Raw genomic sequence first — 27,998 nt, 5'->3', positions numbered from 1 at the left:
AAACTCTCCAGAAAGTGGGCATAGAGGGAACCTACCTCAACATAATAAAGGCCATATATGACAAACCCACAGCAAACATCATTCTCAATGGTGAAAAACTGAAAGCATTTCCTCTAAGATCAGGAACGAGACAAGGATGTCCACTCTCACCACTATTATTCAACATAGTTCTGGAAGTCCTAGCCACGGCAATCAGAGAAGAAAAAGAAATAAAAGGACTACAAATTGGAAAAGAAGAAGTAAAACTGTCACTGGTTGCGGATGACATGATACTATACATAGAGAATCCTAAAACTGCCACCAGAAAACTGCTAGAGCTAATCAATGAATATGGTAAAGTTGCAGGATACAAAATTAATGCACAGAAATCTCTTGCATTCCTATACACTAATGATGAAAAATCTGAAAGAGAAATTAAGGAAACACTCCCATTTACCATTGCAACAAAAAGAATAAAATACCTAGGAATAAACCGACCTAGGGAGACAAAAGACCTGTATGCAGAAAACTATAAGACACTGATGAAAGAAATTAAAGATGATACCAACAGATGGAGAGATATACCATGTTCTTGGATTGGAAGAATCAACATTGTGAAAATGAGTATACTACCCAAAGCAATCTACAGATTCAATGCAATCCCTATCAAATTACCAATGGCATTGTTTACAGAGCTAGGACAAATCCTCTTAAAATTTGTATGGAGACACAAAAGACCCCGAATAGCCAAAGCAGTCTTGAGGGAAAAACATGGAGCTGGAGGAATCAGACTCCCTGACTTCAGACTATACTACAAAGCTACAGTAATCAAGACAATATGGTACTGGCACAAAAACAGAAACACAGATCAATGGAACAAGATAGAAAGCCCAGAGATTAACCCACGCACCTATGGTCAACTAATCTACGACAAAGGAGGCAAAGATATACAATGGAGAAAAGACAGTCTCTTCAATAAGTGGTGCTGGGAAAACTGGACAGCTACATGTAAAAGAATGAAATTAGAATACTCCCTAACACCATACACAAAAATAAACTCAAAATGGATTAGAGACCTAAATATAAGAGTGGACACTATAAAACTCTTAGAGGAAAACATAGGAAGAACACTCTCTGACATAAATCACAGCAAGACCTTTTTTGATCCACCTCCTAGAGTAATGGAAATAAAAACAAAAATAAACAAGTGGGACCTAACGAAACTGCAAAGCTTTTGCACAGCAAAGGAAACCATAAACAAGACGAAAAGACAACCCTCAGAATGGGAGAAAATATTTGCAAATGAATCAACGGACAAAGGATTAATCTCCAAAATATATAAACAGCTCATTCAGCTCAATATTAAAGAAACAAACACCCCAATCCAAAAATGGGCAGAAGACCTAAACAGACATTTCTCCAAAGAAGACATACAGACGGCCACGAAGCACATGAAAAGATGCTCAACATCACTAATTATTAGAGAAATGCAAATCAAAACTACAATGAGGTATCACCTCACTCCTGTTAGAATGGGCATCATCAGAAAATCTACAAACAACAAATGCTGGAGAGGGTGTGGAGAAAAGGGAACCCTCTTGCACTGTTGGTGGGAATGTAAATTGATACAGCTACTATGGAGAACAATATGGAGGTTCCTTAAAAAACTAAAAATAGAATTACCATATGACCCAGCAATCCCACTACTGGGCATATACCCAGAGAAAACCGTAATTCAAAAAGACACATGCACCCGAATGTTCATTGCAGCACTATTTACAATAGCCAGGTCATGGAAGCAACCTAAATGCCCATCGACAGACGAATGGATAAAGAAGTTGTGGTACATATATACAATGGAATATTACTCAGCCATAAAAAGGAACGAAATTGAGTCATTTGTTGAGACGTGGATGGATCTAGAGACTGTCATACAGAGTGAAGTAAGTCAGAAAGAGAAAAACAAATATCGTATATTAATGCATGTATGTGGAACCTAGAAAAATGGTACAGATGAGCCAGTTTGCAGGGCAGAAGTTGAGACACAGATGTAGAGAATGGACATATGGACACCAAGGGGGGAAAACTGCGGTGGGGTGGGGATGGTGGGGTGCTGAATTGGGCGATTGGGATTGACATGTATACACTGATGTGTATAAAATTGATGCCTAATAAGAACCTGCAGTATAAACAAACAAACAAAACAACTAATACTAAACTTTCATTGGGTTATTTGTATGGAAATATGTTAATATAAATGTTTCAGACATTACATGAAATTTCTAAAAATCTTATATTTGTATGTGTATGGAAATATGTATGGAAATATGTTAATAGAAATGTTTCAGACATTACATGAAATTGCTAAAAATCTTATATGTTCTGGTATAATGTTATATGTAATAATCCTAGTTATTACTTTAAAATGTATATCTCAGAAATAACTAATTTTCTTGTCAACTGCATTATTATGAACTTTCATCAAATCTTTAACCGTGGTCATTTTTAAGTCTTTTGTCATAAAGAAAAAAAAAAAAAAGAAAGAAATAGTCAGTTAGTTAGTTAATTGTGCCGGGTCTTAGTTGCCACAGGCCAGCTCCTTAGTTGTGGTAATGAGATATTTTATATTCTTTTTTGTTCCTGAACAAAGGCCTCAGAATCCAGTATTTATTTGATAATGCTCGCAGCATAGCTCAGCACGGAATAGCCACATTGTTTTCCTTTGGCTGCTATGTACCAAACAGCCTTTTGTACTGTTTTACCAAATGCATGTATTTAACACCTGTTTTAAAAAACATAGTGAGATCTCAAAAACTTGAAATTGACTAAAGTAAGATTCTCTCTGTAGTACTACTTATTTGACCAACACCACCTGATAACACCGGTGTGGTGCACCGAGCCTTACTCTAGCATATCGGGATACACCCCGTTTCGACAAGTGTTCATCCTCCAAGTCCCCAAGGCCTCTCACACACTGCCAGTGAAACTGCTTCCTGCTTGGGAAAGAGTGCCCCAGTTCGTTTCTTTAGAAGCTTGAAGGCTATGTAAGCCCTCCAAAAGGTTAGAGGGCAAAGAACAACTCTAAAACTGGCACATTTGTTTAAAGAAAAAGACTTGTCAATATTACAAGAGCCAGCTTGCTTTCACTTGTGACACGTTTTCTTAGGAGGCAAGGGATGTGGCCATGTGACTTGGACAAGCTGTTTCCCTCTGTCTCAGTGTCCCACCTGTGAGTGGGTAGTCTGACGAAGCTTAATGACAGACATCTGAATAACGATCATGAACAGTGGCATCTAATTTCCAAAATAAAAACAGGAGAATGAGTATGTCTTTCACAACAGGACGTCCGTCAAGTCTACCTCAAAGATATTGGTAGCCTTGAGTCCACTGCTTCTCACTGAGTGCAACTGTGCCCCCCAGGGGACATCTGGGGAAGTCTGAAGGTGATTTTGGCTGTCACGACTGGGAGGAGAGAGAGGGAATGTTACGGGCACCTAGTGAGTAAGAGGTCGGGACCTTGCTAAACACTCTACGATGCACAGGACTCACACACCACAGCAAAGGTTTATCTGGCCCCAAAAGTCAATGCCTTGGTTGAGAAACCCTGCCTTAGAGCAAACCACGGATACTCATCTTTAGCAGGTAACAGGGCATTTACTACCCACCTGTAAACCTACAGACTTCCCGACTTACACAGCTAATCCTGTGGCAGGAATGAAATAGAGAGCGTGTGACCATCTGGTAGTACCTAGGTTTGCCCCTCAAGTCACATGAGACAGTGCTGGAGACTGACATTTTCTATATTGGAGGTCTCTGGCAAGCCACCAGTTTTCTAACCTAAAAAGGCTAAGCAGCATTGTTACAATACACATAATAACACGACAATTCTGCTTTTATAGAGAAATTCGATGTGGGAAAGGAGCTTATCTGACATCAGAAGCAAATGCTTTGAACACATCACATCTGCTGGTTCGACTGTCAAATCTTGACAGCTGGAGACGTAGGAAGGTAGACAGGAGAGAACAGACCAAAGTTACGGGCCTGCTGAGTCCTCGGGGCTAACCATAATACACTTCGTACTGCCCTGGGTCCAGGGGTGTGTTCTAACACCCTCTCGGTCACTTACGGTCCATAGACAGACCAAGTATAAATTCACAATTACCAGCAAGTGTACCAAAAAAAGGCAGAGTTAAGAAACTTAAATGCGAGCCCTACCTGGTCTTTTTCTTCTTCATCGACAGAATCATCCGATTTTGCTTTTTCAGGGTCTTCCTCAGGTTTCCGTTTGGCAGGCCTGTCACACACACACACACAGTAAAGCCAACTGTTAGCTCACCAGACCCTAGACCTCCAGTGGGCACGAAACAACTCATATTCCTCCCTACCAAGAGTACCCTCTCTTTGGAAAGATTCAGGGCATGGTCCCCTCTTCCCTCTGAGAAGCCCTTTTTGCCAGGACATTAAAAGAAGCTTCGAGCTTAATGTTTCTTTGGATGACAGGTTTAGAATACCACCATTTTGCAAACCTTAAGAAATAATGGATCTAGACTTTGATCAATGGCTGCTACAATCACCGAAGAGACATTACATGCCTCTGATGGACAGCCCCATGCTGTCAATGAAGTCTCACAAAATAAAGCTGGAATCTGATCAAGACTCTAGACCTAACTACCAGTTTACAGAAAACTGGAGGCAAGGGAACACATTAACCACCAAAACGATGCAGTCAGCCAGACCTAGACGCTATTAGAAAAAAAGACCTATTTTCTTTAAATCAATGGCAAGAAGATAAGGAATCTATCACTCGAAAGGCTTAAGGAGCAAATCAACCAAACTCTGTTACACAAGGGGAAGAATGAACACTGCTATATATTTGTTAGTAAGGAACTGTTACACTTTATAAGGCCTGTTTTGTCTTCTTCAAAAGACTGTTTGCTAGATGTTAGCAATTATGGCAAAATATGAATAAAAAACTTGTCAGAGAAAGAGACCTTGTCATCTAGAAATACAGTATGTGTGGATAAGATGACCTGTCCGATTTGTTTCAAAGTAATCCAACTGGGAGGAGATGGGTGGGTATGGAGCTGTAATCCATTTGGAACAATTTTCACTTGGAGCATGTGGGGGTATAGATGAAACAACAGCCAGGAGATGTTAACTGTTGACACTGGGTGATAGGTACACAGGGGTTCATTTTACTATCCTTGGTAATTCTGTGCATGTACATTTGAAGTTGCCTATGTGAAGAGTAAAAATGGATGAGATCTTCAGAAATGCTGTTCACGAATGTCTAATAACAGAATATCAAAAGGAAAACCGAAGCAATGTGGAAGTCAGAATTACTAAGTTACATCCTACTAATTTATATGTGTTTTACCAAAAACCGTTGGCCCCTAAAATGGGGGCTGTCCATTCATTATATACTGACCTCCTTGTGAAATGAGATGTGATGGTGGTCTGCCTGGCAGTTTGCCTTCTAATCCTGGGGCTAGATGAGACTTCAGCTGCTTAAAGAAAAAGAAACAAAAAAGCCACTAGGAATAAAGAGTTCACAGCCAAGGTACAGTTCTTCAGCATTACCAAGCTGGTGCAGAGACCAGGTTCTGAGGATTAAGTAACCTTCTCTTCTTATTCTCAGCAACCACCATCTTGATAAACTCATCAAATTAGCACCTGCCAGTCTGCTGGGCCATTTCAACACAAGCTCTTGTATGAGGGGCCCAACCCTGAGACGCACAAGGAAACAGAGCCTCCGTTTATTTCGTCAAAAGATGAAGTGGCCAAGCACCTGACCTGAGCTCAAGTCCCATGCTCTTTTTTTAAAAATTCCAGAAGAGTTACTCTGACTACAAGTGGGGAAGGAGTCTAAGAATAAATGTTTAGCTTAAACAGGCATGTAACTTACAAGTCATAGATATCAGCAGCTCCTGTTATCTTATACCTCATAAATTCAACCGCATTTGGGGATCTAATGCTCTATAACTTGGTTGAAGACAAAAATTTAAAGTATATATCTAAGCTAGTTAGACGTATACACAAGAGGGAATTCCACGGCGGTCCAGTGGTTAAGACTCGGCACTCTCACTGCCAAGGGCCGGGGTTCGATCCCTGGTTGGAGAACTAAGATGGTACAAGCCGAGCAACACAGCCATCCCCCCACCAAAAAAAAGGATACACAAAAAACAAGTACTGCCGGTGGAGGGGTTGTGTGGGGGGGGAACAGACAGACCCTATGGCGCCAAGTCTGTCCTCCCCTTAGGTGGTACCAGATTCCAACGAGGTCAAACGAGTCAAGCGCTCTTACAGTTTGTTTCTCCATCGGACTTGCTTCTCCTGGGCATGCAAAGTTTGGAAACAGGTTTGGGGGACTTGTTTTTCTCTGCTATTTCCACTCTGCGCTCCTCACCACTTGTCTGGCTCCCGTTTTCTAGACAGCCGTTCACTTCCCAACTGAAAGCATGAGCTCTGTTCTCCAAGGACAAATCTTTATTTAAAAGGGATCTGCCTTGAGCCAGGTAGCCCTCCTACAGCAGGAAAGGATCATTTAAGTAGCAGTGACTGTAAACAAGGGGCCATGAGAGAATAAGGAAACACAGGCGCTTCCTTCATAACTATCAGGGAACAGGGAGAGGTGGGATTATTCTGCCTCCCTGGTCACAGACAAGTTACATGGGAGGAAACGTTTTCTAGCCGCCGGGATGCTGACGACTTACCTCTGATAATTCTTCTCTATGTAGTTTGGTTTTCAAGTCACACAACTGATTCTTTATTTCTGTCTGCAGAAATTCACGCAAGAGATTCCATTTCTCCTTCATGCATTCCTAAGGGAAGGACAGAGGTTTACAAGTCTCCACATTCCCAAGGTAGGAACCAATGGACTAATACACAAATAGTTACACTGCCTGGTCACATAACAATGACTGAATGGCAGGCAATGCTGAGTCGGCCAAAAAGAAAACTAAATATTCACAAGACATGTTCCTGATGTTTCCGTTAAGATCATATCACACACCATCTCCAGAGTGGTGACAAATGGAAAGATTAGAGGTGAAACAGACACATAATAGAGTACTAGAACAAAACTGATTTGGAAAAACAGTGTGACCAGGACAAGTTATAATCCAGACTTGATGGTACGGAACCCAGACTGGGAAACTCGATGAGTTACCAAAAGCTAACCCATAATAGCCTATTAGTACAGCACATTAGACAGAAACATCCACGTCATCCTCAACTTTAGGGAAAAGAGAGCCAATTCCACTTAATTTTGTTTTTATGAACTACATAGTATCTGTCAAATGGTCACATTTGATCATATATTTTGTTAAGGTGGAGATTACCTTACCTTTTCTGTTAACTATCTCTTTCCAAATCTTTGAGCCTGGGGGAAGAAAAGGGAAGAAACAAACGCTTGTTCAGCAACATTGTCCACCTGTAAGAATGCCACACTTTAAAGAACTTTGGAAATAAGTTGAACATGAATGTTAGAAAAAATACAATGGTTTTTCCCTCCCCCAGTGTCTAGAATGCCCTACTGTAATGCCTGCACGTTAAGAAGTTATTTTCAATATGAATGAGGTCCCCCTTTTGGGGGGTGGTTTTCTGATGGTGGTTAAGAGATGATATAGGAGATTATCTTCCGATAATATAGGGAAATCTATCTAAAGTAATTATTCAGTACTTGCCTGATAAGTCAAATTTGAAATTCTTCCATTTCACTGAATTCTTTCCTTCTTTCAACTTTTAATTAATAGAGTAAATTACATGATCCCATCACTCTCTTCAAGACAGTCTATAAATAACCTTAAATGTCATAAGTCGGAATTCATTACAGAAATTCACCCGTCATTTTCCAGTAAAGGAAAGCAGCAATTCAAATACAAGCAGTAATACTGTAGTGTAGCAATTTGTTGCAGAGAAAAATGTTTATTTAAAAATTTCAAAATACTTTGTACACCAGCCCTCACTAAAAGTATTTTTTAACTGTACTGACATGGACCTGAACCCTTAAGAATTCATCTTTTTCCTCATTATATTTTGTAACCTGACATGCTTTGAAAATAGGCATATATTTTTTAAGTTACAAAACTATTTCAACTCAAAGAGTTGTTTAACTTAGGCAAAAAGAAGAGATTAACAATATTATACTCAAACAATTTGCTTCCAATAGATAGAACTGAAGGGGGTATAAAATGACATTCCTCAAGTCTTCTGGATTTTATTTACTCATTGTAATGTACAAAGAGACCCAGGTCCCACCAGGTTAGGGACGTTGCTTCTATGATTTATCTTCTAAAGACAATGGATGAGCAAACCCACCTCCCCTTTAGCCCTGGTTAGCATCAGTCCCAGTGAACCTTCATTTCTCTTTCCTATCTAAATCAAGCTATTCCTCTATAATAACCCATTCTGAATAATGATTATTGAGATTTAAATAACAGCTTTCCAAAAACAACTCTATAGCAATTTATTCCAAATTAGCCCAATCTACAGTTTCTTCTTCATTTTAAGTGAAAAAGTAAAGAATAAAAACATTAGCTAATTTTTAACACATCATTTATCAATGATTCAAGTTGAAAACTGCTTCAACTTTAGCATCTCATGGGTACAAACGGATAAGGAATTTTATGCTAGAAGATTTGGTTGGATACCTGAAGATGTGGTTTATTTATGAGAGTTTTTGTGTTGTGTGTTGATAGATTTAACAACTAAAGAGATTTTGAACATCTTGGGGAGTACTCAATGACTGTCTAATTGTTTCTGTAACTTAGAATGTTTTTCAAGCGCACACGATATAAAAAGTATTATATTATAAAAGTAATATAATTTTGTCTTAATGGATTCTTTCCTAGAAATGGAGCAAATGTTTTGGCTACCAAATCCTTGCAATGATATTTAGTACTGTATTTTTAGCTTCTGCTCTTCTTAAATAACCCAAAAGCTGTACTTTTTATTTAAACCATGAGAACATAAAAGTAGGTGTATAGGTCAAGAGAAAGTACATCCATTTTGTGTCTTTGCCGACTCTTTTCAGATTGATATGTCATCTTTGTCTGAAATAGCAAGCCACATAATTTTGCATAGAAAATAAGAAACATACCTAGAAGTTATTTTTAAGTGTTAACATTTAAAGGGACCAGCACTACATAATATTTTTAATTCCATAAATATTTACTGATATCTGCATTATTATAACTCTCAAATTTTTCCTTAGAATTTTGAAAGAACTTCCTTCATTCCAGTATCATGGAAAAGTTTTTCAAGCTTAATTCAACAGGGTATTTCAACTAGCCGGTATCTTTGATCTTTATTATGGTTAATTTTTCTTCATGAAGTGACCAAATTTGAATAAGGCTGATGGTCCATCATGGGGGAGATTCATCTCTCCGGCTTCTTCCTGCTGAGGGAGAATCATCTTTGGTTTGTGACATCACAGTCTGAGCTGGGCAAGTGGCTGTGATAGCAAACCGAGGATTATATCCCTTCAGTGTGAATGAGCTGCAAGAGATGTGGGTGCTATCATTTCAAGTCCTGTCACAGAGACACTACTGAGATGCATGACAGGAGTCAAGTGAGGGAAAGATGCTTGCATTGCAATTGTCACTTTTACAGCATCAGCCATTAAAGATAAAAGTACCATTTCACAGTTTCCTTCATTATTAATTTAAAAGAGGGAGTAAACGTCATGTTAATAAAACTCACAGATAATGATAAAATGGGAGGGAGGAAAGTAACCAGCGAGTAACCAGACAATAAAGGAAGAGGGACACGGAGAGTGAGGGATGGGTGCACAACTCAGCCGCGCCTCTGGCCACAGGAAGAGCAAAAAATAGAAGGCGCCAGCGCGCAGTGGCGGGCTGGAAACCCTCCGACCTCGGAGAACTGCGGAGAACCGGGGACCGGAGTCAACAACGGCTCCCAGGCGGTCCCAGCGTCCCGACCCGCACCCGGCCGCGACACAGTTTCCACAAACTGAGACACACGGAGCCCGCGCGAGGGGCGGCGGGTCGCGCGGGCTTCCCCGCCGGCTCCCCTGCAGGCCGGTCCCCCGCAAGCCGAGCGCACGAAAGGGCGCCCCAAAGGCGCCGGCCCAAGGCGCCCGCTGCGCTTTCCCTCCCGAAGGTGGGCTGCAGGGCCCAAGCGTAAACCCTGAGACAACAACACGCGCACCACGCCGCCACGGGGGACGAGAGGCCGGGCGCCCACCTGCCCGGACACCCTGCATTTCTGGAATCACCGGACGCCTGTGTAAATTTCCGTTCGGCGTGTCATTTGCCAAAGGCCACTCAAGATCAGGGGACAGGATGCCTCCTCTCCAAGGGTCCAGCCAGCCCACCCACTAAAATTACAGGACACAATGCCTCCGTTCCAAGGGCCCTGCCAGCCCACCCACTCAAATTAGGGGAGACAACGCCTCCTCTCCAAGGGTCCAGCCAGCCCACCCACTCAAGATCAGAGGGACAAAATGCCTAACTAAAACACCACAAAACAAAAACACAAAAAACTGGAGAGAGGAAGGAAAGGGTGTCCTCAAAAATAAAAAAGCTAAGCACGTTGACAGCGCTAAGAATAAACTACCAGGAAAAAGAAACCTTACATGTCAGATCATGAAGTACGGAAGGGCAAGCCCGCCGGCAGTCCAGGCCCGGGGGGACCGGGGTCCCCAGCCCTACAGAGCCAACGGCAGCCCGCCTCGGGCGCCCCTCGGAAGCGCGGGGTCCCCGCGGCCGAGTCTGCGCCCCCGGCCGGCCCCGGCTCCCCTCTGCCCACCCTGCGCGCGGGGGCTGGACACGGCCGCGGAGAACCACGGCGGGGCGGGAAGGGGGGCTCCAAAGAGGGTCTGGCGACTCGAGTCGCTCCGTTTCTCGGTGGGCTCAGCGCGCGCCGTGGGGGAAGAGGGGCGGGGGTCCGGGAAGAGGGGACGGGTGGCACTCACGTAGACCGGCAGCGGCCACGGGTAGACGGCGGGCTCGGCCCCCACGGACGACTCCAGCCTGGGCTCCAACTTCTCCCCCATGTCTTCGCGCGCGGCCCCCGCACCAGGCTAGTCTGGCGGTTGGGGGGAGGGGCGGGACGCCCGCCGGCGGGGGCGGGGCAGGCCGGCGGGGGCGGGGCAGGCGGGCGGGCGGCTGAGGGGAGGGGGCCTGGCCTGGACCTCAGCCACCGCCGCCGCCGCCGCCGCCGCCGCCGCCGCGCTCCCGTCTGGCCCCCGGCTCCCTCTTTGTGGTCACAGGCCCGGGACCTCCAGCGCTGCCGCCAACTCGGGCCGGCGTGAGGCGAGCACAATGAGCCGGGGCCGGGCTGAACCACTCACTCGCGGCGCGCGCGCGCCGCCCACCCCGTGGACTCGCCCGCTCCACCTACGCACGCACGCACGCACGCACGCACGCACGTCTTCGGCTGCCCCCGGCCACCCGCACCGGCCCGAAGTCGGGACCCGGGGAGACCCCCTCGGGGCTTGGGGTGGCGGGTTCGACTCCCGCCCTTGACGTACCGTGACACACACACACACACACACACACACACACACACACACACACACACACACACACACACCCCTACCCAATAATAAGACTATAATTCCTCATTAAATATGACAGCCGGAATCCCGGCTTCTGTTCACAAAAATGCCCTGTATTTAGCCTATGCTAGGCACCAGACCCTGGACGCTCAGTACTGGCAAAAAAGGAAATGCCCTGCCCTCATGGCGCTGCCATTTTAATTGGAATAGTAGTGACAATGGTCAAGGGAGAAAATAAAGTGTCATCATCGCCACGGGGATGGTTAATCTCATGTGCGCACTGCGTGGGGCCCTGGCAACCACAAACATTATTCCAGATGTGGCCAGGAAGGTATTTTTCAGAAGAGATGAACACTGAAATTGGTCCACTTTGGGTAAAGGAGATTGTCAATGCCGTGGCGTGGGTGGGCCTCGTCCATCAGCTGAAGGACTGGAGAGAAAAATGAGGTTCCGAAGAAAGAGGGAACTGTTCCTCCAATGGCCTTGGGACATCAGCTCTTCCCTGTGTCTCCAGCCCAGAGTCCTGCCCTGACTTGCCTGCCTCACGGTCACATGAGTCAACTCCTTAAAACAAAACTATATATGTAAAAATACTGAATATATACAAGCCTATTAATTTCTATATGTGTGCATACATATTATATATATGTATACACGTATGTTTATATGTGCGTGCGTTTGTAGTATATGTGTAAGTACTATATACAGTATACATACAAGCCTATATATTTGTGTGTATATATTGTATACATGTATGTATGTGCATATATATAGTATACATTTTATAAATGTGAACATGCTGTGTATATACACACACCCATATATTGATATATGGGTGTGTGTAGATATACAGTTTATGTACACTGTATGTATGTATACAGTGTGTATTTATATATAGGTGTGTATATATGTTGTATACCTGTATGTGTATATGTTTCTAGGTGTTACATGTATATATGTATATACTGTTATATACACACTTGCGTATGTATTTATATGTGTATGTACATGCGCATATTTACATATAGGTGTGTATGTGTGTGTATACATTGTATATATGTATATATCTGATATATATGATATATGTACGTGTACATATGATGAATTTATATATACAGTACATATATATTTTTATGCTATATGCTTTTATATGTAGGTGTATATGTGTGTCTATATGTATGTACGTGTACGTATTGCATGTATTATATGTGTATGTATGTATACTGTCTATATACACACCTAAATATCTTTGTATGTGTCTATATGTATGACATATATGTACCTAGGTGTGTATATTGCATACGTTATACGTATGTGTGCATACTGTATACATACAAACGATGCATTTTATATGTGTGTATGTATAGTGTCTATGTATGTGGGTATTGTATATGTTATGTGCATATGTGTGTATACATACTGTAGATATACAAACTATGCCTTTTATATGTGTGTATACAGGTAGGTGTGTATTGTATATACTATGTGTGTATATGTGTGTATGCATACTGCATAGATACACTGCTGTATATTTTTGTACGCGTGTACATATGTACGTGTGTGTGTATATACACACACACACCCTATGGCTTCTGTTTGTCTGGAGAACCCTCACTGATACGGACACTTATGACAATTGAGCACCTGCTCTTTGCCAGCCAGGGAGCCAAAGGCTTGTCCTTGCGGTGTCTCCCTTAAGTGTCACAAGTCCCAGGAGGGAAGGTGATGCGGCTGCTACCAGTTGAGGTGCCTCAGGGTCAGAGAGGTGCACAGGGTGGGGGGCTGGAGCCTGGTGGAGCCCAGGTGGAGTTCTAGCAGCAGTACAGCCTAGCAGTCCCACTTCCCCGGGTGCTTCTCACAAAGACGCCAAGGGAGAGACGGGATCTGAAGGAGGGGATGAGGAAGCTTCCGTGGGTCCGCAAGCCCAGACCAAGGCTGACTCGTCAAGGGTGTTAGAGGTCAGGACTGTGGTTACCCTGGGGGTGGGCTTACACAGAGCCATTCACATTCTGAAAAAGTATCCATTCTGCTCTTGTTTGTATGTTTACCCCCCTCCCCCAAATCTTTTAAAAACAGATTCTCTTGGTTGCTGGGAACACACACGGGGAAGTTGTGTGTGAGGGGGTGTGATCCAGGGGACAGGGAGGATAAGCCCCCCCACTCGTAGGGCCAGGAGTGGCTCAGCTTTGTGAGCTGAGGATGGCCCACGAGGTCCCAGAGAGAAGGGTCCCTGCTCCGTCCCTGCTCTGTGCACCCCATTCCCAGCCTGAGAAGCCCAGAGCCACCCCCCGCAACACACACACACACACACCAGGGAGGAGAGCCAGTCACCCTGGCTCCCAGGCTCTGGCTCCAAGGCTCCCGGCACTAGGAGCTCTTTTCAGCTTTCATGCTCTGTCTGTCTCTCGCCCGCCCTCCCTCCCTCCTCCGCTTCTTCCCCTCCCGCTCCATCTGTCCTCCCCTCCAGCCTGCATTTCTACACAGGATGGCTCACAGACAGCTGCTCCCCGTGCCCACCTGCCACCATTCGATGGATGTCAAAGCAAACCCTGGGGACTTCCCTGGAGGTCCAGTGATTAAGACTCCGAGCTTCCACTGGCAGGGGGCGCGGGTTCGATCCCTGGTCAGGGAAATAAGATCCCACATGCCGCACGGCATGGCCAAGAAAAATAAATGAATAAAAAATAAAGTTATAGTGATGAAACAGCCCTAGTCGTGCAAGGATGGGACGTATAGCTCTATGGTATAGAATAAAGGTCCAGAAACAGATCTATGAGAACTTGATATGACAGAAAGTGGGGAAATTAAGGAGTTTTCAATAAATGGCATTAGGACAATTGCATATCCATGTGGGAAAAAGTAAATTAGAAAAAAAAAAAAAAAAGGCAAGCCCTGGTCAGGTGTGACCTTGGGCCCAGGGCCATTGGCACACGTTGTCATGTGGGATGTTCTTCCTTAGACTCCTCCCTCCCCCCTGTGTCACTGTCACTTCCTCCAGAACCTTCCTGGACTCCCCTACACAAGCCCGGGGTGTGCCCTCACCCGCCCTGGATCACCAGAATTCCAATCCCGGCCCACCCTTCCCTGCCAGGTAAAGAACTGTGCATGGTCAATAAGACCATAGAGGTCATTGGCCATTGCTATTGCAGCTGGAATTGTTACTGTGTTTAGATAGGGTGACCAACACCCGCCCCCAGTTTGCCCAGGACCGCTCAGGTTTGAGCGCTGGAACTCTGGGGAAACCCTCAGTCCCGGGGAACCCCAGAAGGCTGATCAGCCTATTTAGGACGGATCTTTCACTTGATCTCCCAACCCCCGAGAGCCAGAAAGGGAATCTCCCCCCTCCTTCCATTGTAACCTTCATTCATCCATCCACTCATCCCTTTATTCAACTCCTTTATTCAGCAAGTATTTATGAAGCATCTACTACACAGCAGACACTCTTCTAGGTGCTGGGGACATAACAGCATCCCTGTCCTCAAAGAGCTCACGTTCTAGCGAGGGCAGCAAACAGTCGACTGAGAAGGTGTGATTTATCACATGGCGATGATGTCTCGGAGACCACTGCAGGGCAGAGGAGGTGGGAGAGGAAAGGGGCAGGTCTAAATGCAGGCGCTGACGGGATTGGGGCAGACCTTGCCCTGGGCCAGGCTGGTTGCTTCAACACAGCTGTCCTCGCCCAGGGCCATCCTGCCCCCGCCTCACCCAGTTCTTCCGTGATGTGTGGGGAAAATCTGTGGTTGTCACAACTGGGGGGGAGGGGCCCCTGGAATCAAAGGGGTGTGGCCAGGGCTGCTGCTAAACCCCACACAGTGCCCAGGAGGGGCCCTCAGCAGAGGATGACCCGCCCCGAATAACCCCAGTGCCGCAGGGGAGACCCTGCACTAATATTATTCAGACCCGCTGGTGCCCCCAGATTCCTGCACAGGCAGGGACTCTAACCGGGTCACCTCTGTATCCCGAGGTGACCTAGAGTGGGGCAGCCAGGAGGGCTGAGATGAGCATCGGGGGTGAAATGACAAATCTCTGTGCCCACTCTCCGCGCCGCACCCCAGGGGCGATGGCCTCTATCTCCTCCCTGTGCAGGTAGCTTTTCCCTGAGCCATTTCTTCTTGTCAAGGTCCCTGTCGCAGGTTGGGTTCCCCAAAGATGACGTTGAGAGCAAGGATTGGAGTGCAGGTGGTTGATGTGAGACGTGCAGCAACAGATACAGCTGCCATAGGGTCCCGCAATTCCACTCCTGGGCATAGATCTGGAGAAAACTCTAATTCAAAACTATACACACACCCCTGGGATCTCCTTGGTGCTCCAGTGGTTAAGACTCCGTGCTTCCAGTGCGGGGGGCATGGGTTCCATCTCTGGTCAGGGAACTAAGATCTCACATGCTGTGTGACAAAAAAAAAAAAGAAAGAAAGAAAGAAAAAGAAAGAAAGAGAGAGAGGGAGAGAGAGAAAGAAAGAAAGAAGGGAAGGAAGCAAGGAAGAAAGAAAGGAAGAAAGAAATAAAGGAAGAAAGGAAGAAAGAAAGAAAGGAGGAAAGAAAGGGAGGAAGAAAGGAAGAAAGAAAAAAAAAAGAAAGACAAGATACATGCACCCCAATGTTCATTGCAGCACTATTTACAATAGCCAAGACATGGAAGCTACCTAAATGTCCACTGATGGATGAATGGATAAAGAAGATGTGGTACATATATACAATGGGATATTATCCAGCCATAAAAAGAATGAAATAATGCTATTTGCAGCAATGTGGATGGACCTAGAGATTACCATACTAAGTGAAGTAAGTCAGAAGAGAAAGACACATATCATATGATCTCACTTATATGTGAAATCTAAAATACGACACAAATGAACTCGTCTACGAAACAAAAACAGACTCACAGACATAGAGAACAGACTTGTGGTTGCCAAGGGGGAGAAAGAGTGAGGGAGGGTTGGATTGGGAGTTTGGGGTTAGCAGATGCAAACTATTAAATATAGGATGGATAAACTACAACATCCTACTGTCTAGCACAGGGAACTATATTCAACATCCTGTGATAAGCCATAATGGAAAAGAAAAAAGTTTTACTTATAGGTTCCATCCCTAACTGAGCTGGCCCATCCCCTCCCATGGTTCTAAGTGCAGCCCGAGGCTGCAGACTTCCCACCGTGGTCTTCAGCTCCAGAGCAAGCCACCTGCAAACCACCCACATCTTTCCAGGGGCTGGCAACTCTCCTTTGCTACTGATTCCAAGACACATCCAGATAGCAAAAATGTGACCATGAAAAGAAACTCAGGCATGTTCAAATCAGGGAAATAACATTCTTATCTCTGTTCAGTACTCGCTTAATTTTAGAATAGCTTAGAGTTACAAAAAAGTGGCAAAGATCTGTACAGAGTGTAGAGTGCCGTGGACCCTGACCCAGTAACCCTATCTCCAACACGTTAGTACGTTAGTATGACATGTTTATCCAACTAAGGAACCAAGATGGATACATTGTTATTAACTAAAGTCCACACTTCATTAGCATTTCCCTAGTTTTCCCCTAACATCCTTTTTCTGTCCCAGTCTCCTCTGGGCTGTGACATTTCTCAGATGTCCCTGGGTTTTGATACCTTGAAAGTTTTGAGGAGGACTGGTCAGGTATTTTGTCCCTCAATTTGTTTGTCTGTTTGTTTTCTGATGTTTTCTTATGGTTGGTCTGGAGTTATGGGGTTTGGGGCGGAAGATCCAGACAGAGATAAAAATGCCATTCTCCTCAGGTCACATCAAGGATACACACCATCAACGGGACTTATGACAAATGATTTTACCCTTGATCACCTGGCCAGTAGCGTCTTTTTTTTTTTTTTTTTTGCTGCATTGGGTCTTCGTTGCGTGCGGGCTTCTGTAGTTGTGCGTGGGGGCTCAGTAGTTCTGGCTCCCAGGATCTAGAGCGCAGGCTCAGTAGTTGTGGCCCACGGGCTTAGTTGATCTGCGGCACCTGGGATCTTCCCGGACCAGGGCTTGAACCTGTGTCCCCTGCACTGGCAGGCGGATTCTTTTCTTTTCTTCTTTTCTTTTGCAACCAAAACTTTAATCCCAAGGATTCTCACAAAACATATTACAAATGACAGCATGAAAAAAAAAATTGCACAGTAACTCAAAGTTCAGCTCTACAATACTCTTAATCCGGCAGGACATTGGTATCTTGATCATCTCAGATTTCCAAAAAATATTACAAAGAGCTATGTATTCATGTACAGCAATCACAGAGGGGACTTATGACCTAACTCAAAGGTAAACTAACTTCCTTGTAACTTCTTAGATTCTCAACTCCCTGGACAACCTCTTGTCCCGTGTGAAGACTAGTGGAATTTTTAAACCTCTAATCTAGGGTAAGGGTGCGGCTTTCATTTTTACCTGCTGGCTTGTGTTCACAGCACCTTTTAAAGACTGCTTGCTTAACTACAGCTGCATACCATATCCCAGCTACAGAAAGTCTTTTACACGTTTGCCAGTGTTGTTTCCATAATAGTAAACATCACACTTTAGGTGGGCAGGAGTTAAAGTTTTATTATCAGTCTAGGCAAGACCAAAAATTCAAAGCAAATTCAATTTTGCTTAAGGGAACATTGGAAGGTAACAATTCTTCATATCACATGCCTCATGTGACCCATTTCAAACCATAGAGAATGACACCTTTATGGGTCACTGTCCCAAGAGACAAACAAATGTGAACAACTAAAACATTTAAAAAGTGCACCAAGCTTCAGAAGTCTCAAACCAAACTTGAATTTTCTGTACATACTCCTGTCAAATGAAGTTATTGCCTGTACACCACTCCTCTTGCAAAGTGGTCTTCTATTTCCTTTCATTTGACCTAGATCGGCTAGGAGACCTAGAGAAAGATCGGGACGGCTTGTGATTTCTCTCCTGGGACAGTCATCTCTCTCTTCTCCTATATCTAGAAAGGGACCTGCTCTGGCTGACGGAGAAGGCTCTCCATCTTGGAGATGTGTGGGAGGTGGAGGACTCCTCCTCCGATAATCATCTCGAGGGCGACGACCCCAAGAAGGAGGCGGTCACGATTTCGACTTCTCTTTTCCCCATTCGACAGGTCCACTCTTACTCGGCAGCCACATAGTGTTCTCCCATCTAGTTCTCGGACAGCATCGGCTGCATCTCGGGGATCTTCACATTCAACAAGAGCGAAGCCGGGAGGGCTTTTAGCAACCCACACACTTCAGAGTGGTCCGTAATAGCCTAAATCTCGTTCCAATTCAGCCTTGTTACCACTGTTTGCAAGATTCCCTACATAAACTTTACAGTCCAACGGACAGGAATCACGATGCAAGACCCTCGTGGCCTCCTGTTTTTCACGGGCCACAGGGTGGTCCCGGGCCTCTAGAATCTGGCAGCTGAATCTGCTCGCACAAGCTGTCCTGTGGGGATGCTTTTCCCCCTATGTGTCCAGCCCGGGGCCCCGCGGTCTTGGCCCGGCCTCCCCGGTGAGAGGGTGAACCCCAGCTCCCTGGAGCAGACACTCAGAGCCCTGGTGACCGGACTCACGGCTGACGGGGCTGGAGCGGCGGCTGGACATGTGTGGCCAGCCTGGTGGTGTTTGGCCCCCTCTGCAGTGCCAGTTCCAGCTGAGAAAGAGCCTCCCTGTGTTATTTTCTCCTGGTTGTGTAAGGATCCCCGGTGTCATCTGACAGAAATGTAGATGGTGTGTTCTTTCTCTCTTTTCTCCCTGCTTCCTCTCCTCCCTCTCTCCCTCCCTGTCCCTCTTTCCCTGTTCTGCTCTCCCTCTACCTCTTTCCCTCTCCCTCTCTCTCTCTCCCTCCCTCTCTCTCCATCTGTCTCTCCCTCTCTCCCTCCCTCTCTTTCCTCTCCCTCTTCCCTCTCCTCTCCCTCTGTCCCTGCCTCTCTCCCTGTGCCTGTTTCCCTGTCCTTGTTTCCGTGTTCTGCTCTGCCTCTACCTCTGTCTCTCCCTCTCTGGGAGGGAGTGAGGGAGATGGAGAGACGGAGGGAGAGGGAGAGTTGGAGAGAGAGGGAGAAGAGGGAGGAGAAGGAGGGAGGCAGAGGGAGGGAGGGAGAGGTCTCTTCCTCCCTCCCTCTGCCTCTCTCCTCCTCCTCTCCTTCTCTCCCTCACCCTCTCTCCCTCTCCATCCCTCCATCATTTTCCCTCCTGCTCCCTCTCCCTCTCTCCCTCCCAGAGAGGGAGAGACAGAGGGAGAGGGAGAGGGGGGAGAGAGGGACACGGAGAGGGAGGGAGGGAGACAGAGAGGGAAGCAGGCACCCTCTCTCCTTCTCCCTCTCCCTACCTCCTTCTCCGACTCCCCCTCTCCTTCGCTCCCTCCCTCTCCTCTCCCTCTGTCTCTCCCTCTCCCTCCCTCCCTCTAGGAGAGGGAGAGGAAGGGAGGGAGAGGGAGAGGGAGAGGGAGAGATGTCTCGCCCTCCCTCCCTCTCCCTCGCCCTTTCCCTTCCTCTCTCCCTCTCCCTCCCTCCTTCTCCCTCTCCCTCCCTCTGTCTCTCCCGCTCCCTCCGTCTCTCCCTCTCCCTCCGTCTCTCCCGCTCCCTCATTCCCTCTCAGACAGGGAGAGATGGAGGGAGAGGCAGAGATGAGGGAGAGGAGCAGAGGGAGGGGGGAGAGAGGGAGAGGGAGAGAGGGAGAGAAGAAGGAGAGAGGGAAAGGGAGGGAGGAAGAGACCTCTCTCTCTCTCCCTCTCTCCCCCCTCTCTCTCCTTCTCCCTCTCCCTCTCCCTTGTCTCTGCCTCTTCCTCCGTCTCTGGGAGGGAGTGAGGGAGATGGAGAGACAGAGGGAGAGGGAGAGGGAGGAGAGGGAGCAAGGGAGTGGGAGAGAGGGAGCGAGAGAGGGATAAAGGGAGGGAGAGAGGGATAGAGGGAGGGAGGGAGAGACGTCTTTGTCTTTCCTTCCCTCCCTCTCTCCCTCTCTCTCCCTCTCCCCCCTCCCTCTCCTGCTCTCTCTCCCTCCACCTCCTTCCCTCTCCAGAGAGGGAGAGGGAGCAGGAGAGGGAGAGAGGGAGGGAGAGAGGGAAAGGGAGAGAGGAAGACACCTCTCTCTCCCTCCCTCCTTCCCCCCTCTCTCTCCCTCTCCCTCTCCCTTGTCTCTGCCTCTTCCTCCGTCTCTGGGAGGGAGTGAGGGAGATGGAGAGACGGAGGGAGAGGGAGAGGGAGGAGAGGGAGCGAGGGAGTGGGAGAGAGGGAGCGAGAGAGGGATAAAGGGAGGGAGAGAGGGATAGAGGGAGGGAGGGAGAGACGTCTTTGTCTTTCCTTCCCTCCCTCTCTCCCTCTCTCTCCCTCTCCCCCCTCCCTCTCCTGCTCTCTCTCCCTCCACCTCCTTCCCTCTCCAGAGAGGGAGAGGGAGCAGGAGAGGGAGAGAGGGAGGGAGAGAGGGAAAGGGAGAGAGGAAGACACCTCTCTCTCCCTCCCTCCCTCCCCCCTCTCTCTCCCTCTCCCTCTCCCTTGTCTCTGCCTCTTCCTCCGTCTCTCCATCTTTGGGAGGGAGTGAGGGAGATGGAGAGACGGAGGGAGAGGGAGAGGGAGGAGAGGGAGCGAGGGAGTGGGAGAGAGGGAGCGAGAGAGGGATAAAGGGAGGGAGAGAGGGATAGAGGGAGGGAGGGAGAGACGACTTTGTCTTTCCTTCCCTCCCTCTATCCCTCTCTCCCTCTCCCCCCTCCCTCTCCTGCTCTCTCTCCCTCCACCTCCTTCCCTCTCCAGAGAGGGAGAGGGAGCAGGAGAGGGAGAGAGGGAGGGAGAGAGGGAAAGGGAGGGAGGAAGACACCTCTCTCTCTCTCCCTCCCTCCCCCCTCTCTCTCCCTCTCCCTCTCCCTTGTCTCTGCCTCTTCCTCTGTCTCTCCATCTCTGGGAGGGAGTGAGGGAGATGGAGAGAGGGAGGGAGAGAGGGAGGGAGGGAGGGAGGGAGAGACGCCTTTGTCTTTCCCTCCCTCCCTCTATCCCTCTCCCTCCACCTCCTTCCCTCTCCAGAGAGGGAGACAGAGAAGGAAGCAGGCACCCTCTCCGGAGAGGGAAGGAGGTGGAGGGAGAGGGAGCACGAGAGGGAGAGAGGGAGAGAGGGAGAGAGGGAGAGGGAATGAGGTATCGGAAGAGCGGAACAGGGAAACAGGGACAGGGAAAGGGGGACAGGGAGAGAGGGAGAGGGAAAGAGGGAGAGGGAGAGAGGCAGAGGGAGAGATGGAGGGAGAGTGAGAGTGAGAAGCAGGGAGGTAGAGGGAGGGAGGGAAGGAGGGAGAGAGGGAGACAGAGAGGGAGAGAGGGAGAAGGGCTGATGGGGGCTCCCTCCCCCTCCCCTCCTCTCCCCACTGCTTTCTCTTTCTTCTGCTTCAACAAACACCAGGCGCCTTTTAGATCAGCCCTGAAGTCAACGTTGATGCTTGGACGGCTTGACCTCCCCGCTGCCTTCCAGCCCGGGACCACAGCTGGGAGATGAAGTCTGCGGGGTCCTGGGCAGCGGCGGCGGGCTGCACAGGCACCTCCTCTGACGCCCAATCTCTCCTCCTTTACGAGGCAGCCGCCAGCTCCCCTCCCTGACTCCCCAAGATTTGGGGCCTTTTTAATATGTGTCGATAATGCCATGAGCTACTATTTAACTTTTCCACGAGGACCCATCTCCCGAAATGCAGTGCTTTTCAGCCTTGGCTGCACTAGAGAACCCCCAGGGAAGGGAGAGACGTCTGTACCTCCCTCCCTCTCCCTCTCCCTCCTCCTCTCCCTCTCCTTCTGGGGTGATGCCCGATGAGCTCAGATTCGCAGATGTTCCCCCCATCTCCTCTCTGTGCCTTGCGTGGGGTCTGGGCCTTCTCACTGTGGCCCGGGTACGGCCTTGACATTCAGACATCGGTTCCTGCAAGGACACTTGCGTTTGGTCCATACCGCGTGTGGCTGCAGTCTGTGCTTCTCCTGTTCAGCATCTTCAGTAGATGGGGGCTGTGCGTGAGCCCTTCATCTTCCCCGCAGACACCACTGGTGCTTGCTCGGCCTCGTGGGTGATGTGGGGGGCATGGGGGACAGTCCTGTGTCCCCACCTTCTTGGGCTGCAGACAGGCCACGTTGGTCCTGTGGTGACTGGGGGCTCCCAGGAGAACCCCACCGCAGAGCCGGAGAGGTGGCCCCAGAGAAGGTGGCGTACGCCTGGGGCCGGGCCTCACCAGCCAGCCCCGGGCCACCTGCAGCAACAGGCGTCTCGCCGTCCAGGGGGCTGGGTGTTCGGGCGCCGTGGGGATGACCTGCTGTCTGCACGGCAGCCGAGTCTGTATTGTTGAGCCCGGGGAGGCCCCTGGGTGGCTCCTGGAGAGCCTGGTCACATTTCTTCCTGCCCTTGGCCTTAGAGCTCATCACGGTTCACGCCGTTTCTGGTTCCAAAAGGACCTGTGTTCATAAAGACCACGTGTTAGGACAGCACCAAAGTGTCTAGAAATCCGGGCCAGGAGGAGGAGGGAGGGGGATTGGCTGTGCCCGCCAGTGGCCTGAGAGCCCTGCCCGCCCTCAGAGACCTGGCCCGGGGCCCGTGGGGAGGGCGTGGCCCACGGTCCCCAGCGCTGGCCGTCTCTGGGTTCCAGGAGAACTGCGCGATCCTCGGGGAGCTGGTAAGGCTGCAGGCTCAGAAGTCCCGCCTGCTGGGGTTCAGCACGCGTGCCGACTCCGTGCTGGAGATGAACATGGCCAAGACCAGCCAGGTGGTGGCCACTTTCCTAGGTAACCCCGCCTCCCCGAGGGTCAGGCGGACCTTGACTGGACGTGGTGCTGCCTGAGACCCGACTGTGTCAGCCCTTGGGGGTCGCCTTCCCCAACCCTTCATTCTGCCTCGAGGGGCGTGGGGTGGGTGGCGGCTGGGAGGCTGCCACAGGGACATAGCCGAACCTCTCCCCTCCGCCCGCAGATGAGCTGGCCCAGAAGCTGAAGCCCCTCGGGGAGCAGGAGCGGCCGTGATCCTGGACCTAAAGAAGGCCAAGTGCCAGAGGCGGGGCCTGCACTTTGACGGGCCCATCAACGTCTAGGACCTGTGCTGCTACATGAACCAGGGGGAGGAGACGCGCTACCACGTGGACCAGTACCTGCTCGATGAGTCCTTCCCCATGCAGGTGGTCACGCGCGGGTAGCTGGGCATCTCCCAGGAGCTGCTGGGGCTGACCTTCGACCTGGAGGAGGGTGCCAACGTGTGTCACGGAGATGTGAGGCTCTACACGGTCCGGGACGCGGCCGCGGACAAGGTCATCCATCGGCAAGTTCTACCTGGACCTCTACCCTCGGTGCATGCGTGGGGGAACCTGTCGGCCGTGGGCCAGGGCTCCTCTGTGGAAGCGGGGCCTCACCCGCGTCCCTCCCCAGGGAAGGGAAGTCTGGGCACATGGCCTGCTTTGGCCTGCAGCCGGGCTGCCTGCAGCAGGATGGGAGGCGCCAGATTGCCATCGCGGCCATGGTGGCCAACTTCACCAAGTCTACGCCCAACCCGCCCTCCCTGTTGCAGCATGATGAGCTGGAGACCTACTTCCATGAGTTCTGGCAAGCGATGCACCAGCTCCGCTCCCAGGTGGGTGCGGGCGCGGGGCTGCAGGCAGGGGGCGGGGAGGGCCCGGGCTCTCCCGTGGTTCTCAGGCAGGCCCTCGCCACGGGATTCTTCCGCTGATGTCACCCCGCACGTGGTGACGCCCTCGGTGTCAGTTTCCATCATCAAACCCCACACACAGGGCGTGTAAAAAAATGGAAGTGGATGTCCTCGAGACTCTGGAGCCTGGAAGCCGCAGATCAAGGAGTCAGGACTGGTTCCCTGCATGTTAAATACGTGTATTCAAGAGTTGCCTTTAAAAAGACAAAAGAAAAGAAAGGAACGTTGCATGCAAGTCTGGTGACAGGCGGTGATGAGAACCAGAGGGTAGGCTCTGGGGCCGGGAGCGCCGTGCCCTGTGAGGCCCTGGGGCTGCTGCCAGTCTCGGTGGAGGCTCAGCAAGTCCCAGGGACTTCCCCACTGGGGGGGCGGGGGTGTCCCCAGCTGAGCGTCTGGGCCCAGGACCCAGTGCTCCTTCAGTCTTCCTGCGGTCAGCCCTTCGTCCTGAGAGCGATGCTCTCACAGGCTGCACCGGAGCGCGTGGGGACACTTTACTGAGCTGTGCAGCCGTCACTACTGCCCTGTTTTGGAACATTTCCCTCACCCCAAAAATGTCCCTCACGCCTTTAGTTATCATTCCCTCCCCTCCCCTGCCCCTGACAACCAGGAACCCACTCTGACTCTGTGGATCTACCTGTTCTGGATGTTCCCCCTCAGTGGGGTCACACCGTGTGCCCTTCTGTGTCTGACTTGTCTCGCTGAGCATCGTGTTCTCAGGGTGCATCCACGTGGCAGCGAGTGTCAGGGCTTCACACCTTTGCGTGGCTGAGGGCCGGAAAAAAGACAAACGACAAGAAAGGCACGTTACCTGCGACTCTGGCGACAGCCGGTGATGAGAACCAGAGGGAAGGCTCTGGGGCCGGGAGCGCCGCGCCCTGTGAAGCCCTGGCGTTGCTGCCAGTCTCGGTGGGGCACGGGCAGCGCCGTCCCCCAGAGCTGCTGGCCAACTCATCAAGTCCCGGCTGGCCAACCCCGGTGCGGTCGGGCCGAGGGAAAGGAAAGGGGCTCCCGGACCGCCCGGCTGGAAAGCGCGGCCTGCACACAGTGCCAGCCCCCCGTCTCCTTCCTCCCGCCCTCCAGGCCTCTTCAACCTGCGCCAGATCGTCCTGGCCAAGGTGGACAAGGCCCTGCACACGCAGACGCCCGCGGACCCGGCCCAGGAGAATGCCCGCCTCTGCCAGGAGGTCCTCGGGGTCCCAGCCACGCCAGGTAGCCAAGTGCACGCCGGGCCCACCTTAGCGGTCGCTTGGCGGCTACTGCCCAGGTCAAGAGGATCCTCTGGTGGTGTGTGAAGGGGGACCGACTGACGGGCTCTGGCCGAGGCCCGCTGACCTCTGGCCTCTTCCTGCCTCGGTTCCTGGGCTGGTCCCTCCAGCTGTGGCCCGCGGAGTCCGAGGGTGGGGTGGGCGTATCTGCACGTGCTTTCTGGAGAGCCTGGAAGAGGCAGGAGAGGGCTTCATACCCCGGACGGAACGCGTCGACGAGGTTTGCCCGTGCGTGTCGGTGCGGAGACGCAGTTCACTCCCTCGTGAGCGCTTGAACCCGCGCTCTCCCCGTGCTGGAAGGTGAGCCCTGACTCATCCCTCGGAGCCTCGGGCAGCTGACCTTGTAAGAGGCTTCGGGGTGAACCCTCGTGAGCTTCAGCAGAAAGTCGGCAAAAATTTATTTGTGTCCCTCCACTGAGTTGCCCGCAAGGTCCCCGTTTTCTAGAAGTGTTGGGCCAATACTCCCTCTAGTGGCAGGGGACTCAGACAGGGCTGCTTTGAGGCCCCCTCTCTGGGGAAGGGGCACGGAGCGGCCAGGGGGCCGGGCAGGAGCTTCTCCGCGTGTGTCCCAGGGACCCACCTGCTTGCGACCTTCGGCCACCTGGCAGGAAGCTACGACGCCCAGTCCTATGGCTACCTGTGCAGCGAGGTGTACTCCGCGGACACGTTCCACACACGTTTCAAGCGGGAGGGCGTCCTGAGTGGCAAGGTGAGAGGCCAGCCTGCCATGCAGACCAACACGGAGGTCCTTGGCCTGGGCCTAGATGCCTGTGCCGCCCGCCTGGGCCTGCCAGGCTCTGAGGGCCCTGCCCTGGACCCCCTGCTCCCCTGCCCTTTCTTGAGTCACAGCAGAGGTGGCCACACCCACACCCTCAGTGAAGGGGGTGCTCCACCCTCCTGCAGCCCCACCCCCTCTCGTCAGGTTGCCATGGACTACAGAAGCTGCATTCTGAGGCCAGGGGGCTCCGAGGATGCCAAGGGCATGGTGAAGCTCTTCCTGGGTTGTGACCCCACGCAGGACGCCTTCCTCCTGAGCAAAGGGCTGCAGGTTGAGGGCTGCAAGCCGCCGGCCTGCTGAAGGCACGGGGTTTTGCCCACCCAGGCGGGCCGGGTGCCTTAGCGCCCCGTCGGGGCGGGGGAGGGGCCGCGTGTCCTCCCAGCCCCTGAGTCCCCGGCGGCCGGCCTAGGCCAAAAGTCTCCACCTGGAAGTGTCTGGAGAGCCTGGCATCAAGGCTCCCCCTTGTTGCACTAATGCAATCCCTTCCTGGGGAGCTTTCCTGGTAACAAAACGGTTCTTTGAAAACGCAGCCGTTAATAAAAAGACTCTACTCCTGGTCTCTGCCTGCCGTCCCTTCCACCACAGGAGTGGCATGGGGGCCGTCACACTGGGGGGAGTTCTGACCTTGGTCGGGGATCAGCCCTGGGGCCGTGGTGACGCGTCTGGGTCACTGGGAGATGGCTGAGCTGTGGGGTGAGTTCAGACGGGGATGGTGCCCCGCACCCCGGCCGGGCAGGCTCTCCAGTGAGGGGGTGTCAGTTTCCTGCCAGCCTCTCGCCCGTCACTGTTTGGCATCTCGGGGGCTGTGATTGGCTGGAGCTGGTTCTGGCGGTGGGCACAGCTGTGGGAAGCCCGGCTGTGGCTGTCCCTGTCCCCGTGTCCTGTCCTCCTGCTCAAGGCCGGCCGGCTGGCTCCCTCTGATCATCGGCAGCTGCTGAAGTCTGGACCACAGCAGGGGGCTGCCTTCCTGGGTCCTAGCGATTCTTCCCAAAGGCCTTAGGGATGTGTTTTGGTGGCAGTAGGAATTCAGAGAGGGTGCTGCACCACTGGAGCGGTAGGGTGGCTCTGGACCGTCCCGTGTGTCCTTCCCGGGCCTTTGAGCTCCTCGGGAGCCCTGCCTCCGGCCCTTCGCCCCCACAAAGGACGCCAGGCAGCGGAGCGAGCGCGCGGGCGGCGCCCCGACCTTCTCCCCGTGGCCCAGGCGGGCAGGCGGTGCCACGCTCTGTCCTCCCCTCAGCCTGCCCGCCCGTTCTCACCCGCCCTAGGGCAGTCGGTTGTGGACCAGGCTGTGGTGTCTGCCCTTCTGCAGCCCCGGCTCAGCTCCCTGCACCCACTTCGGTGCCTTCTGTGTTCTGGGCTGGTCGCAGGCCCAGAGCCGGTGGGCAGGCACCCCGTGGCCGGGAGGGCTGTTCGTGTGAATTCCCTGGGGCTTGAAAAGGAGCACAGCCGGCCTTCCATCAGGCACCTCTCGATGGATATGGAAGGGGCGTGTCGGGGCCTGGGGGCTGCTCGTCTTCCTGTGCACCGAGCCCCCAGGTGGTCCCCGTGCAAAATCCAGGTGTGGCGTTGGCACCCCAGCCGTGTGCCGGGCAGTCCATGGCGGGCGACACAAGCCTCGGGCTGGTGGGCCACAGGGTTCCTGAGCGGCAGGTCAGGACTGAGAGGGTGAGGCCTTTCCCCGGGTCCAGGGCCCAGGCTGATGCCGGCTGGAGGCCCCTCCGCTCACCGCCCGCAACCCCCAGCCCCTGCCCTCACGTGAGCCCCCAGGGCTGAGCTCAGGTGTTGGATGCCCAGGCTCCCCGGTAGCCCAGCCCGTTCCCAGTCCTCCGTGGTCACTGAAG

Source organism: Eschrichtius robustus, chromosome 1, assembly GCF_028021215.1.
Source record: "Eschrichtius robustus isolate mEscRob2 chromosome 1, mEscRob2.pri, whole genome shotgun sequence".
NCBI lineage: Eukaryota > Metazoa > Chordata > Mammalia > Artiodactyla > Eschrichtiidae > Eschrichtius > Eschrichtius robustus.
The sequence above is the reverse complement of the archived record's forward strand: the minus strand, read 5'-3'. Positions refer to the sequence as shown.